Source organism: Archocentrus centrarchus, chromosome 13 (genome assembly GCF_007364275.1).
Source record: "Archocentrus centrarchus isolate MPI-CPG fArcCen1 chromosome 13, fArcCen1, whole genome shotgun sequence".
Taxonomy (NCBI): Eukaryota; Metazoa; Chordata; class Actinopteri; order Cichliformes; family Cichlidae; genus Archocentrus; species Archocentrus centrarchus.
In genome coordinates this window covers 39277406-39291238 of record NC_044358.1, presented here as the reverse complement: position 1 = coordinate 39291238, position 13833 = coordinate 39277406, and positions in this window count along the sequence as shown.

The window sequence follows — 13833 nt, the reverse complement described above, 5'->3', positions numbered from 1 at the left end:
ACATAGTGCCAAGAACTGTTTTCAGTTAACTCTTGGATGTCAGAAACTCTGGCACCAACGAACACTTTGTAGCGGCATGATGGAGACTGCAACCACTTCAGTACAGTAGTGGAGTCAGTCCAGTATGTGACGGATGAGATGGGTAAAGTGAGCTCTCGTTTCAATACAGAGCCAAGCTGAGCTCCAATGTGGGCAGCACAGAGCTCCAATCTTGGAATGGACTGCTGTCGAACTGGAGTGACACGAGACCTGGCGGCTAGAAACGCTACCTGGATCTCCCCATTGCTGCTAACAGTTCGGAGGTAGGCCACAGATCCGTATGCCCTCTCTGATGCATCTGAAAGGATGTGGATGCCTTGAGTTGAGGTTTAGAGGTCTGTTTCGGACTGGACATAACAGCGGGGGAGGGAGATATTCGGGAGAATATAGAGTTCACTCTCCCTAATGGTCCAAAGTTGAAGGAGGTCCTCTGGAAGATGAGGGTCGTCCCAGTCACGTTTCTTCCCCCAGAGGCGCTGCACCAAGATCTTAGCTCGTGTAGTGTAAGGAATGAGCAGTCCTAAGGGGTCATATTGTCTGGCTAAGATCCGATAGATAGTGCGCATTGTGGGCTGAGGTTGTTCTGTGTGACGGAGCCGATAGGTGATGGTATCTGATCTGCAGTGCCAATGCAGTCCCAGAGTTCGTTCTGGTGGGTCTGTTCCATCCATGGACAGCCAGAGTTCTCTGTTTTCAGATACCTGTTCAGGCGGCATGAGACTGATGAGATCTGGAACGTTGGTGGCCCACTGTCGCAGTTCAAAGCCACCAGACTGGAGGAGATCTTGCAGCTTAGTGACAAGCTGTTTGGCTTCAGACATGGAGGGAAAGTTCTGGAGAAGGTTGTCTACATAGAAACAGTTTTCGATTGAGTGGCGAGTGTCCTCTTCAGCGCTACTGTGTTCAATGACGTGCTTCTGGAGGGCAAACATCGCACAGCAGGGGCTGCAGGTGGTGCCGAAGGGGAGAACCTGCCACTGATATATATCAGGGGGTCTGCTGCGATCCATGTCTCTCCAGAGGAAACGGAGAAAGGGCTGGTCCTCAGACAAAAGGCGGACCTGATGGAACATGCCCTTTATGTCGCTGCTAACTGTGTAATACTCTCTAAAACGGAGTAGGACGCCTAAAAGAGTAGCTCCCAAGGTTGGTCCAGGAAGGAGATGTTCATTCAAACTGGTACCTCGAAATGTAAATGAACAATTGAAGACAACGCAGTCTTTGTCGTTGTGATGGACCATGTGATGTGGTATATACCGTGAGTTGCAGCTTTGCTCTTGAGGTAAAGTAAGCTTTTTGATGTAGCCTGCATCAAGTAGCCTTTTGATCCCTTTGTCATAGGAAGCTGCTTTGCTGGAGTCTTTGGTCAGACGACTCTCGGTACCCCGCAGGTGACTCATGACTGCTTCCTTTGGAGCACTGATAGGGGGTAGTCCTTCTTTCCACAGCAGGGGAGTGGCATACCTTTGAACGTTGTCAACATCAACTCTGATTGTTTTCTCCTCCAGCAGTTTGATGGCTGCATTATCCTGTTTTGACCTTGTGATGAGTTTCTCATTACGATATGGGAGAATGTCCATCTGCCATAGTTTTGACACATGACTGAGGAGATGAGCAGAAGGAGAAGAAGTGTTGATGAGGAGACACTGAGGAGTAGAGGACTGATGCAGCAGGACTTTAGCAGGACATTGAAGGGTCCAGCCGAGACAGGTCCTGAGAGCTGCGGGTCCTCCTGGTGGTCCCAAGTGCACAGGCTCGACTGGAGTGAGCAGGTGAGGATAGTCTGAACCAATGAGGAGCGATGGTTGAGCTTGGCTGAAGGAGTGGAGGGGGAGACCCCTGAGGTGACGATAAATCTTTTGTAGGGCTTCAACTGGGTGAAAGTGTTTAGATAGCCCAAGTTCTGCTGCTGTGAAGGCTCCGTTGATACGAAACCGTTTCTGAGGATGAGTTGTAGATGCTATGGAAAAGGACACTGACTTTCCTGACACTGTCTTAATGTCCTGGCGGATAGTTCTGAGTGCTAGGTTTTCACTTGGTCCATTAAGCTGGAGTTCTTGATCAGCCTTGTGGTGAATGATTGTGCACTCAGAACCATCATCAAGGATGGCATAGGTCTCAAGTCTCTGTTTGCCATTGTAGAGAATGACTTTAACCATCTTCAGCAAAACACAGCTACCTCTTAGGGCAGGGTCTAGATCAGTGTTTTTCAACCTTTTTTGAGCCGAGGTACATTTTTTCATTGAAAAAATCACGAGGCACACTACCAGCAAAAATGTTAAAAAATTATACTCTGTAGCCTATATTAACAATATAGTCATTCTTATCAAAGTGTCTTGAATAGGAATCAAATAAACACAAAAAAGAACTTTATCATATAATATATATCTTCTTCCAAATAAAAAGTGCACTTAACATGTCCACTTCAAAAACACAGCTTGAACATAACAAATGCCAGAACAATGTGGTCTTATAGTAGAAAACTTCAGTGTTCTGCAAACTCTAATTCTGTCCAAAAGCATTCTATTACCAGGAATAACACAACAGAACAATACATGAGATAGAGGTAAGCTCACAGCTAATGTCAGTTTAATATCATCATGCATAAGTCCCCGTACAATGTTTTTATGGATGAAGGTTATTGTTAAATATAATCCATACCACCGAACATGTCACAATCGACTCAGTGTACTTCAAAAGTGCCGCCGTTCGCGGAGTTATGGCAACAGTTGCAGTAATAACACCACAGTAATACCCTATGTTGGTTGTGAAGTGCAGTTTCTCAGCTTTCAGAAACCGTTTGAATTTTTCAGATAGGACGGTATTACAGTAACTCAAAGTTCCTTTGATCAGCCGCCTCAGGCTCTGTGCTAACCAGCTGTTCGGCTAGTAGCGGCAAGCGCCCGGCAGTATAGGGTTATAATATGTATGCTGTGTGTGCGTTTCAGATGGCTCTCATGTTGCAAAACTACCGCTGAGACCTGTCGGTCTGGGCATTCAACCGGTGCTTTGCGTGCCTCCAGTTTCTTGCTGTGGGGTTTTTTAAATGATTGTGGCGAAGGAGTCGCTCTCGTGCCTCCGCTAGTGACAACACTCCCTGGCGAATCAGTGGCATGCTGTCCTCCGTGTCACATTGTATCGCCTCGGATCGCTTAGAACCTCGGGTGAGTGAGTACGGAAAAAAGACCGGCAAAGTGTACCTGATTCTAATGGAGATGCCGTCAAATCGCGGGGAGTCGTTCTGTATGGAAACGCGGCTCAATTCTCTTGTCTCTATGTACAATGCAATTCGCTAACTGCTGCTGTCTAGTCTAATGATATGGAAGAGTATTACATGATTATGCTCCCAGTCACTACTACAGCACAGACACTCGTGAAACTGGATAATTTCCCACGGCACACCTGACGATCTCCCACGGCACACTAGTGTGCCGCAGCACACTGGTTGAAAAACACTGGTCTAGATAATAGGTAACTGGTTGTACAGTCTCTGGGGGCGGTTCCTCTGATCTGATGGTGGTGGCTGAATTGACCTCATGCAATATTTCCAGGTGAGTCTGATTGCATTGTTGGCACTTAGCCTTGAGATAGCACTGTGCTGCTCGAAGCTTTCTCCCACATCTCCAGCAACATCTCTCAGCTTTGATCCAAGCTGCCCTTTGGTCTGTGTTAAACTTCTTGAACGCCGTACACTGTTGGACATTATCACAGTAAGGACAGTATTTTTTGGGTTTCTCCATTTTTGTCGCAGGTCTGAATGAGGCCAATGATGCAGATGGCTTGGGAGCTAGATCTGAACCAAGCAGTACTGTAGTAGGACGGGCGCCTGATTTCAGTTGCTTAGGCTTGAGTCTCTGCCGCTCATCCCTAGCTGGCCAGAAGTGAGACGGTTGTGAGCCATCGTCCTGGACCCTGACTTCATATTCAAGCCACTTCGAAAAGTGCACCAATGTTGGAATGGGAGTACGGATAGGGTTAATGAACCATTTGAACTAGGCTCTGAGGTCATGTGGCAACTTTGACAACAGGCGTGCTGTGTGTGACCCACATTCTAACTCAGTCTTCCCATCCATTCCCAGCTGCTCTAGCATCCCCACGAGAGCTCTGACTTTGAGTGCGAAGAGGCGAAACCCACGGCTATCACCACTCCGGACTGGTGGTTCAGCTTGGACCTCATTTATACGCTGCAGAGCTAATTTGTGAGGCTGCCCATACAGCTCAGTGAGGGAAGCCATAGTCTTTGAGAAGGGAGTTGGACTATGGCTGTAAGAGTCTGCTATGAGGAGGGCATCCTCCAGTTTGAGGTGATCAACAAGTATTTGATACTTGAATCGCTCTGTAGCGTCTTTAGGCAATATATTGTCCAATGCTATTTTGAGGCGAGCAAACTGTCGAGGGTCATCCTCAGTGAAGTAGGGAATATGAGGCTTTGGCCCTCTGTATACAGTTTCTATTGAAGGCACTTCTGATGGTAGCGTGCATGGCTCTACATACTGTGGGGTATTGATGAACCTTGATTCCTCAGGACAAGGATATGACACTGGGGTGGCGGCGGAGGCAATGGCTCATGATATGGTGGAATCTACCAATTTATAACTAGACAGGCTTAAAACTAACAAATATCGGTAGTTTCTTAGCCTAACTTAAATTATTTTCAACAATCTGGAGGATGGTGAAGAGGACCTGGATAGTTTGCTGTGGTACATCGACGGGTGTTTTCAGCGAGTCGTCATGGGGAAAACCGACAAGACGCCGACTCCCTCCACCAGCAAGGGAACTCCGTCCACAAAAAGAAGCCGCCCCGAAGATTCCCCAGAGGCAACTTCGCCACCCACCACCAATATTGTGGGCATTCTGGAGTCCATTAATAACAAATTGTCCAGCTTTGACGCCCGCTTGGCCCTGGTTGAAATCCTCCACAAGGAGTTTCAGGCCCTACGGGAGTCAGTCGAGTTCAGCCAGCAGCAGGTGGAAACACTCGCTGCTGAAAACGCTGTCCTCAGAGAGTCGGTGAATTCCCTCACCGAGGAAACGACCCGGCTCTCAGAAGAAAATAAGAAAATTAAAGAATCGATTATCGAGCTTCAGGCCCGCAGCATGAGAGAAAATCTTGTGTTTTCAGGTATCCCGGAGAAGGCAGAGGACGACCCGGAGGCTACAGTGATGGAGTTTATCCAAACTCACCTGAAGCTCCCGGAGGACGCTGTGAAGATCATCGCCTTCCATAGAGTCCACCGCCTGGGAGGGAAGCGACCCGGAGCACGCAGACCCAGACCGATCGTAGCCAAATTCGAACACTTCAAAGAAAAAGAGCTGGTGAAGAGCCGCGGCCGGGAGCTGAGAGGGACGAACTTCAGCGTCAACGACCAGTTTCCAAAGGAGATCCTGGAGCGATGCAAGGTCCTGTTCCCCATCCGGAAGAAGTTCATGCAGGGAGGCTCCCGGGCTGTCATCGCTGTGGACAAACTATATGTAAACGGACAGCTTTACCGCGACAAAAACACCACGCCATGGCTCTACTGATCGATCAGGTGATCTGTGTCCATATTAACGTTCTTTTCTGAGTTTTTTTTTTTTTCTTCTCTTCTCTCTTCTTCTTTCTCTACTTTCTCTGCAGTTTTCGAAATGTATATTCAACTATCTAAATAGTACCATTAAATAGTCTAAATCTGTCTAAATAGTACCATTAACGCCGACAAGTCAGCATAGTGCCGTGATCGTTTGTTTGTTTGTTTGTTTGTTCTGTTTTGTTTTCCCCTCATCTAATTTCATTCTGTCACTTAGGTCACTTTTTACACGTCTTTTTTCATTCTGCACTCAGCAATATGTTTACGTCACTTACAATGCTACAGTTTACTACACTAACATACAGCGCAGACGCACACACACCAACATACAGCGCACATACACACGCACACATCAACATAAACCACACACACACGCCAACATACAGAACATATGTACACAAACACACATCTTTAGTGAGCACACAACAGTCCATCAGTTAGTTTAAATATGAGCACGCTCATATTTGTCTCATGGAATGTGCACGGAGCTGGTTCGAGGGAAAAGAGACTAAAAATTTTTAATCGGTTAAAAGACTTAAAAGCAGATGTTTTTCTGCAGGAGACACATGTGTCCAAAACATCTGTGCTCACTCTCTCCTCTCCACAGTTCCCTTACACGTACTCAGCCTGCTATAACTCCAAACAAAGAGGTGTAGCTATACTGATTAACAAGAAGATAAACTTTAACATTAGCAACAGTACAATAGACCCTGAAGGTAGATTTATAATACTTAATTTATCTATACAGAATACAGATTTATGTATTGCTAGTATATATGGGCCAAATGTTGATGACCCCTCCTTCTTTCATGCTTTGTTCACTTCACTCTCAGATCACTCTGACACCACACTTGTAATAGGAGGAGACTTCAACCTGGTACTTAATGCAGATACTGACAGGCTCAGTACAGCAGTGAGTCAGAGGAACTGGCAGTCTGCAGACATTCTTAAACAGTACATGAAGGATTTTGGTCTTTGTGATGCTTGGCGTTCACATCACCCCACTCTGAGAGATTATACTTTTTTCTCCCCAGTACATCACTCTCACTCCCGCTTAGATTACTTTTTAGTTAGCAGCTCCATGATGATGGATATCACAGACACTCAGATTCACCCTATCACTATCAGTGATCATGCACCGGTGTCTATGTCTCTGACACAGAAAAGAGTCACACCACCAATCAGGAACTGGAGATTTAATACATCATTACTTAAAGAACAAGATTTTATTAATTATTTCAAAAAGGAGTGGTCAGCATACTTAGAATATAATGATATTCCAGGAATATCACCATGTGTTCTTTGGGAAGCAGGAAAGGCAGTAATGCGGGCCAAAATATTATCTTACTGCTCACATAAGAAAAATAAAGAAAAAGCACTTGTGTTAGAATTAGAACAAAAAATTAAATCTTTAGAAACTGCCTATGCTGCTTCACCACAAGAACATATAATTAACAACCTGAGGAAACTGAAACTGGAGCTAAATGAAATAATTGATAAAAGGACACAATTTATGTTGCAGAGGCTGCGTTTGGAAAACTTTGAGCGTGGAAATAAATCTGGAAAATTCCTGGCCAACCAATTAAAACTGAATAAAGAAAAAACAGCTATTTTTTCTATTAAAGACTCGACTGGTATTATTACTCATGACCCACAACAAATAAATAACTCTTTCAAAGACTTCTATGAAGCCTTATATTCACCACAGATTAACCCATCTGATACTGAAATTGAAGAATTTCTTAATAATATAAATCTACCAAAACTAAATGACGGCCAGGCTGCAGCTCTGGATTCACCTCTTTCATTGTCTGAACTTAGTGAAGCCCTACTGCATCTCCCAAATAATAAAGCCCCAGGCCCAGATGGTTTTCCAGCCGAGTTTTATAAAGAATTTTGGTCTGAGCTAGCTCCCATTTTTTTCAGAATGGTGACTCAGATTCAGAATGATCACACATTATCTCCAACCATGAACTCTGCTAACATTAGCTAACATTAGCTAACATCCAGCTACAGGCCAATCTCTCTCATTAATGTAGATCTTAAAATAATTTGCAAAGCCCTTGCCAAAAGATTAGAAAGTATTACCCCATGTATTGTACATACAGATCAAACAGGCTTTATCAAGGGTCGGCACTCAGCCAATAATACACGTCGACTGATAAATATAATAGACTATTGTTCTATTAACAAATTAGAGACGACAATCGTGTCTTTAGATGCAGAAAAGGCATTTGATCGGGTAAATTGGAAATTTTTACTAGCAGTTCTACAAAAATTTGGATTCGGTTCATCCTTTATAAACTGGATCAGAACACTACACAGCTCTCCGAATGCACGTGTTAGGACAAATGATCTCATTTCCCAAAGTTTCAGTCTGCAGAGGGGCACCAGGCAGGGCTGCCCACTCTCTCCCTCTCTTTTTGTAATTTTCATTGAGCCACTAGCAGCAGCAATCCGTCAAAATGTAAATATTAAAGGGATTCAAACTGAAAATATGGACCATAAACTTAGCCTTTATGCTGATGATGTATTACTTTTCCTTGGGAATTCACAAGGCTCTCTTTTGAAGACTATCACACTGATAGATAAGTTCTCATCGATATCTGATTACTCTATCAATTGGAGTAAATCAACAGTTTTGCCTCTGAATTGTAATTTCCATAGAACCTCTAGGACCCCACTAAAGTCAGGAAATATTAGATATTTAGGCTTATTAAAAACAATAGAGGATGATCTATCACGTTGGAAAAGTTTACCTATATCACTCATGGGGAGAGTTGCTGCCATTAAAATGATGGTTTTACCAAAAATTTATTATCTATTTTCATTGATCCCTAATAAACCTTCTCTTCCTTGGTTTAAGTCACTAGATTCAAACGTCTCAAAATTTTTATGGAAAAACAAACCGTCAAGAATAAGCTTAAAAACTTTACAAAAACCAAAACACAGTGGCGGTCTAGAATTACCAAACTTTTATTACTATTTCTTAAGCAGTAGATTGCAGTATATTTCAAAGTGGATCAAATCCAATCCATTAGACAACACGTGGCTGGATGTAGAACAGGCACTTTGTGGAAAAATAAAAATCTCAGATCTACCTTTCATTAGTCCCAGTATTAAACATCATAATTGCTATAAAGTCCTTAGTATAAATACCTCTCTGACAGCCTGGTGGGAATTTTTAAAAATAACTAAATCTTCACTTATCCCCTGTAAACTAACACCCATTTGGAACAATCCAGATATTTGTCAGAAAAAGAAAATGCTGAATTTTCCGTTATGGTGTGATAAGGGTATAAATAACTTAGAACATGTTATCCAAGATGGAAATCTTATCACGTTCCAAGAACTTATATCAAAATATAGAATTGGCAACGGTAGATTTCTGGAATATCAACAACTTAAGTCCATCTTACAGGGAAGATTTAACCTTAATCAATTGAATCTAGAAATGCCTACTTGGGTAACAAAATTTTTTAACCTCTGTACCCCAAAATTGTTATCAAAATTATATAAATTATTAATAAAAACTGATGATTCAGTTTCCCTCCCAATTGCAAAATGGGAGCGTGATCTTTCTGTCAACCTGGATCAAAATTTATGGACAGAAATATGTTTAAATATCTTCAAAATGACTAAAAGACCCCAAATACAACTTGTACAATATAAAATTCTCCATAGAACACACTATACTGGACAAAGGATGTTCCAAATGGGCCTTACACACTCAAACATATGCACCCACTGTACAAGCAATTCAGAGGATAATCATCTACACGCTCTGTGGTCTTGTGTACCAGTTCAGAGATTTTGGCAGAGGATTTGTGAAGATCTATCCACATGGTTTAGCTGTCGTATCCCAACTTCCCCCAGACTATCCATCTTAGGTGATGTCAGTGAATTAATTATGGAGTTAAATATATCACACATAGTTCTTACTGCCTTGTGCATCGCTAAGATGATCCTCATGAACTGGAAGACAAAAAATAAACTATGTATTACTCAATGCAGAAATTTATTAGTAGATCATGTTAGTTTAGAGAGAATGTCTGCTTCTTCTAAAAACAAATTGGAGGAATTTGATTCTCGTTGGTTCCCACTGATCAGCACCATTACTTAGTGGGGGTGGTGGGCTGCGGACTCTGCTCCTGATGTGCTTTGTAGGCGGTTGGGTGTGGACTCCGGACGCCTATGTAGCTGGTAGCCTCCTGAGACTGGAGTCCTGGGGCGACCTTCTGGTGATGTCTGTGTGCCTGTCCTGGTTGATGGTGGTGGGGGCTTGGATGATGCTGCCTTCGGTCCTGGGGTGTGGGCCGGGGTGCTTGGGGGGGTGATGCCGGCCCTCGGTCGGCTGGCTGGTCTTCCCTGTATGGTTCGGGGCAGGGTTATAATAGTTTTGGATTTTACAATATAGTTTAGTTTTAGTTAGTTTTTACTTTTTTTTCTCTAATTCAGTTAGTTTTAATTAGTTTTCAGAGTGGTTTTGCTCGTTTTTATTAGTTTTTATTTTTGGTTTTATGCTTAGTTTTAGTTAGTTTCAGTATTAGTTTTAGTATTTTCATACTTAATCAGGTACGCTTTAAAGATACCCTTTAAAGAAATAAATTCAGCAACCAACTGTTCACAGACAGCAGAACTACATGCTAAATGTGTGTAATATTAAGGACACACATGAACATCAACAGGGAGAAACTGCTAACAATATGAACTCCAAAACTCGATAAATTCTACAATAAACTCCCAATAAAGTTCAGCCTCAGTGCAGCAGATTAACAACAGCTACATGTGGTGTTTGACAAAAACAAACTCCTTGAAGGAGTCAAAGCTCAAATCCAGCTGCATCCTGATGTTCTCTCCACCTGATGCTGCTTCTGTTTTGGAGCTAGCTTGGTTAGATGCTCGCTGATTAGACTTGCAGGGTCTTTGCGGCCTATGTAGCCTACGGAAGTGTCCGACCTCATGTCCGCATTTATGCATGTATAGCTGGATTGCGTGTGTTAATTACCTTGTGGTTGTGTGCTGGGGGTTTTTTGGTCCTTGCTCTTTGTGCTCAGTTTTTAGGGTGCAAACATATTTGTCCCTGTTTTTTCACTTTCTTCATTCCTTCACGTCCATTCCCATAGTTTCAGCAGCTCCCTCCAGGAATTTGCTGACATTTGTGAGTCCTTATATTGATGCTTTGATTATTAGTCCTGACTGTTATTATCTGACTGATAAAGTAGCCGGAAACGCACAAGGACTAAACACAACGTTGTGGGCTGCGTTGACCCGACGAGTAGTCACGTTTCTCTGGAGGTGCAGGCCGGGTTGCCTTGTAGGATGAGAGCGGTTTCCGTAGCTGCCTTGTGTGCGCTTCTCAGGTCTACTTTGATGTTGGTGTTTTTTTTCCTGACTAAGAAGTGTTCCGTACATCATCCACAACATCATCCACAACAAGACACTCGCTGCTATCTGTGCTATCATAGTAAAAAAAAAAAAAATAAAAACACCACATGGGACTCTCTGAGGAGCAGCGCGGTGTGCGCACGCACGCACATGCGCACGCACGCACATGCGCACCCATTTGCCCGACGGCGTTCCGAGCTTAAACTCGGAGAGAGGAAAAAAATGATTTCTTATCAATCCACAAGACTTTTGAAAAAATAACAATATCTATAATTTCAGTTAGTTTTAGTTAGTTTTGTAAACTCACAATTCAGTTTTAGTTAGTTGTCGTTTCTTCCTTTTAATTTTAGTTTTTATTTATTTCAGTTAACGACAATGTTTTTTCAATTTCAGTTTTCGTTATTTCGTTCGTTTTCGTTAACTATAATAACCCTGGTTCGGGGGCTGGGGTCTGGGCCCCGACACTGGGGCCGTGCCGGCTCCCGGTGGGTCCCCCCTGGCGCTGGGGGGGCCTCTGCTGTCCCGGCCGCGCCACCGGGTGGGGTGGGTTGGCCTGGCGTCGGGATGTCCGGTCTACACTGTTGGGGCCCTGGGGTGCCTGCATTGCAGGGGGGTGGGGTGGGGGATGGGGCCGCGGTGGGGTGGTTGGGGGGGACTGGGCACTGTATTCCCATGCCCAGGCCAGTATGTCCTGTCGCTTGTTTGTGTCTATTGTTGAGTGAATGGGCATCTAGGGGGAGCGGGCCGCCCTCTGCAGTGGGGGCGGGGGCGCCAACCTCGGGTGCTGCAGTGCTCCAGGATGCTGTCACCACGGCCCCGGGCTCACCTCCCCCTGCCCTGTGCTGGGGTGTGGGGGGTCGGGGTGCCTATTGAACCAGCAGACAGCTGGCTCTCTTCTTCCAGGATTCTTCCTGGTCATATGCCCCCCCCCCCCCCCCCCCCCCCCCCCTCCTCCCCATACACAAACACGCACACACACACACAGAATACACATCACTCACAGATGTAGGATGGAGAGGCCACGTGGAGAGCTGCACCACCACTTGCCTCTCCGTTTTAATTGCACTTTAGTCATTATAACTCACAACACATACACACTTACAACCTGATGCACATAGGACCTTTGGGGCAGGCATGTTACTCAGAGGTTGATGAGGTGGGGCCACTGAGGTGGCCCCACTCGGATCCTCATCATTGTCTGTCCCCAAATTTTATTTGCACTTTAGACATGGAGGGTTTTGGGGGGACAGTGTGGGCGACCAACAGTTGGTGCTTGTGGCACAACTGTCCCCTCAATTTTAACTGCACCCTATACACCTCATTCACTCACAAACATTAACACATACACTTACAATTTGGGGAGGAGGAGGGGTGGATGGGTCATCTCACACCCCGATTTCTTACACCTCGCCCAGGGTAGGGGTCGGGTGGTTCCTTGGGGACTGGGCTGGTGGCGTCCTGGGGTCGCTATTGGCCCTGGGGTGGTTTCCACTTGTCCCGTCTTCAGAGGGTGGGTAGCTATGGATGAATGTGTGTCTTTGTGTATTTGTCACCGTCTCCGTGAGTATGGGTGGGTGAGTGAATGTGTATGTATGGCGTAGGGTTTAATATTTTTCCCGAAAATGGCATGAATCAAATCCCGGGAAAAGACGAGCAATTTCCCGGGAATCCCGGGAAAAAGTGGGTTTTATTTATTTTTATTTTAATTAGGCCTTCTGTAGCCTGTGTCTGGCTTAACCTATTTTGATATTGTAGATATTTTACTCAACTCCATTTTAAAAGCGAAATATGTTTAAGTAATCTATTTCATGAGACCTTCTTCACACATTAGGCCCGTATTCTAATTCATGATTGTTAGTAAGTGGCTGCAAACGAGGAAAAGAAACACTCGAAGTTAAACAGATATTTCTTTATTGTTCAGGCATATATTATAGGCTATATAATGCAAGATAACAATATATAATAATATAAAATTAACAACAAATTAAAGAGGAAAAAAGTACAACTGTGTATTAAAACGCTTGAAACGGAGGCTGAACGTGCCTGAAATGAAAAGTAATGCTTTCGCATTAAACGAACCCTTCTGTCAATATTTCCTTAACTTTAACATTCGGAAGCTTTCTTTTTTTTCTGAAAGTGTGCTTTTAAGAAGCAGAGAGCATCGAGAGATTCTGCGCTTAAGCGATTTCGGAGTTTAGTGACAAATTGGCCGCAGATAGAAAATGCTCTCTCCGCCTCCACGGATGTAGCCTGAACAGAATGCAGGGCATCAAACAACTGCTGCAGGTGGGGCGGTCTCCTGTTTGTAGCTTCGAACAGAGAAAACTCTTTGGTCAGAACTTTCATGAGGTCACCCTCTTTGATTTCATCTGACGCCGGCGTAGTGGTCATTGAAATGGCCTGCTGCAGATCCAATGCTAGGTTGAGGTTCCCTTCAGTTGAGACGTCTTCAGTCGGTGATGTAGGTCTGGCATCTGCATCACCCTCGCTCGCGCTCTCTTCGGAGAAACGGCCGAGGAAAAGACGCTCCACAAGTCCCTTAGCCGTCCGTATCAGCATCTGTCTTGATGGCATGGTGAAAATCTCAGTGGGCCTTGGTGCTGGTGCGACTAGAACACCGGGATCCAGAAGGTACCTGCCAAAAAATATAGTAATGAAAATGAGCGGATTGACCAAGGCCTCATTCTCCGATCACAAAATTAATAGGCTACGTTACTACTACTACTACTACTACTACTACTACTACTACTACTACTATAATAATAATAATAATAATAATAATGCTCACCTATACAAAGATACCAAGTTCTTCTGTCTCCGTTCCATGAATCTCCTCTCA